This window comes from Capsicum annuum, chromosome 5 (genome assembly GCF_002878395.1).
Source record: "Capsicum annuum cultivar UCD-10X-F1 chromosome 5, UCD10Xv1.1, whole genome shotgun sequence".
Lineage (NCBI taxonomy): Eukaryota > Viridiplantae > Streptophyta > Magnoliopsida > Solanales > Solanaceae > Capsicum > Capsicum annuum.
The window spans coordinates 98,409,668-98,412,526 of record NC_061115.1 but is presented as its reverse complement, the minus strand read 5'-3'; positions in this window follow the sequence as shown (position 1 = coordinate 98,412,526).

Sequence of the window (2,859 nt, the reverse complement as noted above, 5' to 3'; positions counted from 1 at the left end):
TCCTTCATTCATCTAGCATTATTGGGGTAGATCACCTCCAAGAAACCCAGATTTTGGAGCATTGTATTTGTAATTCTTAACTCATTACCCATTTATGGTAAATCAGACCCTAAGTAACTTGCCAATTCAATCGCTCCATTAGGAAAATATTTCACCACCTTCAAGAAACCTGACCACCTTGTTATTAGCTTACTCAAAAACAACTTATAAATAACAAGACATTATTACTAACCTTGAACTCTTGTTTTGAAATCTTAGCAGCATGACATCTATTCATACGCTCCTTGTGGAGAGTAAAAATTTTTTAGGCCCTCAAATAAAACTCTACAACCTCTTGAAATTGGTATACCCTCAACTTGGGTGCATCTTTCTAATTAATATTCAACCTCCAGAAGGCCCACAATACTTTATGTTCAAGTTTAATAAAAAGGTGTCCAGCATTTCCAAACACCAACTAATAGTAGACCTGACATTGGGGTCTTAAATGGAGTCCTATAGGCCCATACAATATCCTCATGTTTTCGAGCTCAATCCATTCTACTTGTATTTATGCTTTATGCTAAAATATCCTTTATTGATTAGACATTTATTTCAAGCCATTGGCCTGAGGATGGTATAGGGAAGCCACCTATTTGCTTGACCTTATATTTATTAATAAAAGACCTTAATGATTGGCTGCAAAAATGAGCACCAACATCATTCATTATAGCACAAGGAGTACCAAACCGAGTTTAATAAAGTAACACTTTAAGCTTTATTGTTTGGAAAGGCAATGGGTTCGACCTACTTGGAAACATAATTAACCACTACCAAGTTGTAATGGTTTCCATACAAAGTCATGAAGGGTCCCATAAAGTCTATGCTTAGTTGGACGGGCAATTTATGTCACCTCAAAATCCCTCATTTCCTTTGGTATTGTTCATATGCTCTCACTATCTCATGCAAATCACAATACAAAGTTGGAAAATAGAGGCTATTTTGATAATATTAGCGGTTGTAGACACATCACCATGATGTCCCCCAATGAGTGAAAAATGATATAGATCAAGAATGACTCTCATTTCTCCCTTCATAGCACAACAACTAATCCATCAATCTAAACACTCTCTAAAGAGGTAGGGTTCACCCCAATAATATTATTTCATATCATAGAGAAATTTTTCTTTTGATCAAAATTTAGGTCATCGAGGAGTGTCCCACCTATTAAGTAGTTTGCAAATAAGCACACTAGGGAAACACCGTCTCAAAAATGGCCATGATAACTTCAATGGAAAGCCCATATTGATCTTGTAATGACTTAATTTATGATGATTTTTGTGAATTATTCATTTCTATCTGATTTTACTATTATACCCCTCCATAATTGCTTTGTAGTATTTTTGGGGTGTGGGGATGATTGGCATGATTCAGAATGCATTTTGGTGTGATTTATTTTAGTTTGTTATTTTTGATGGTTAAAATGGCTTATTAGTTGACTTTGGTCAACATTTGTTGTTCTATGCTTTGAATGGCAAAACGCACTATGTCAGCAGATTGGAAATGTCTATTTAAGGTTGGTAACGTAGTTGTTGTTTTACGGCTTTTGTATCTTTCTTTGAACTTTGATTTGAAAAGCTGTGAAATTGAATTTTAGGTCAACTTGTGAAAATAATGTATTTTTGAAAATCTGATATTGACATTGAGTCCAGAGCATCAAATTTGATAAGGTAGCATAGTTTATTTGCATTCTCAAAATTTTGGATGAATCTCGAGGGGTCCAAAGATACTTCAAATTCTCCTAGTCTCTAGCTGATGCACCACTCAACTGGGATATCTACTTAAGCAACCACTCGATTGCTTAAGTGACTTTGCATCCAGTCGGAGGTATTGCTTCAATGACTCCCCCATCGCATAAGCGACAATTAGGTTAGTTATGACACTCAAGGGCTAGGCGGGTATCACAAAATTAACACCTAGTCTTTTAACTGATGGCTCCTTAAGCAATCAGTTGTTCTGTTAAGCGATGTCTGGGTGGTATTTATACCCTTTTCGTTATTTTTCATAATTTTTAACACTTGGAGCTTGGGGTTTTTGAGATTTTAGGCAATATCTTTCATTTTTGAGCTTGGGTAAGATCAAAATCCCTATTTTAGTTAATTTTCTTTGGTATCTGTCTTTTAAATCTTGTTAAAACTTGAATTTAAAAGTGGGTTTTGGGGTTTTTTAACTAGAAGGCCTAAATTATAAATTCTTTAATTTAAACCCTAATTCAACTTATTTTAACATGGGTTTTCTTCAATGGATTTCCTTAATCATGGGTAATATATTTTTGGACTAAAATTCAAATATTTCTCTTTTTTTAAAATGCATAATAGTGGTCCATTTTGACCCTGACCCAAAAATGGGAAATATGGGTATTGTTCAATTTCTTTTGATTCATAGATTATATCCATGTATATTTTAGTTGATTTTGGATCTGTTCTTGAGAACAAAGCTCTATGTTGAAAGCTTTTTTGATTGGTTTTCTACAGTCAAGGTAGGTTATGACTTAAATTTTTTTAGACTAGGTTGGGCAGTTAATAATGATGTAAAATCATGCTATACATATGGGGTTGTATCACAAAAAAATATGCTAATATCATTATCTATTAGTGTGGGGGCCTATATTGTTGTTATTTTGTTGTTTTGAGACACTATTTGTTATTCTGACCGTGTAGGGTCTTATGATGTCATTGGCCTGGTATTGATATATATATATATTTTTTTTTTTTGGTTGAATTCTTTTTTGTGGTAAAATCCAAAATTAGAATTTATGTGGTATCAATTACATCTTTCTTGTACGTTTCACTTTATGGTTTATAGAATAATATTTGATCATGG